The sequence below is a fragment of the Tribolium madens genome, unplaced genomic scaffold, assembly GCF_015345945.1.
Source record: "Tribolium madens isolate multiple individuals breed KSU strain unplaced genomic scaffold, Tmad_KSU_1.1 Scaffold_19;HRSCAF=116;Tcas5.2_LG9, whole genome shotgun sequence".
Taxonomy (NCBI): Eukaryota; Metazoa; Arthropoda; class Insecta; order Coleoptera; family Tenebrionidae; genus Tribolium; species Tribolium madens.
In genome coordinates this window covers 951,365-951,940 of record NW_025400983.1, presented here as the reverse complement: position 1 = coordinate 951,940, position 576 = coordinate 951,365, and positions in this window count along the sequence as shown.

Here is a 576-nt window from a genome sequence, read left to right as displayed (position 1 = left end):
AATTTTTTACTTTCTACACAATATTTTCGAATCGGACAGAATTCTAGTATATAATGAAAAAATGAGTATGAGAGGATATATACATAAACTTAAAAATAAGAAAGTAAACGTAAGACAGCATAAAACACAAGGAATAAAATAAAATAAATGTATTATATTTGCCTTTTTCTTTAAGCACGTTTTTGAAAAAAAAGGTTCTTCTAAAAGAAAAAACTAAATATAAACATAAAAACACATGAAATAAAAAACAGTAAAGCAAGCGTTAAACCGTAAACGTAAAAACTTACAGAATTAAGTGTTTTGAAAACCTAAGAGGGAAACGTAAATGCGATGTTTTTCTGTGTAAAAATTAAATAAAAAACAAAAATGTAAAAACAAAAATAGAAAAAAACGTATAAGAACACAAGAACGTAAAACGGAACGGATAAATTCTTTGACGTAAACGTAAGAACGTAAAAAAAACATGAATTAAATGAAAATGTAAAAGTAAAACATGAGAACTTAAAGGTAAATATGCAAAAATAAGGAATTAGTAAAAATTTCACACTTAAAAGAAGTAAACGCAAAAACATAAAT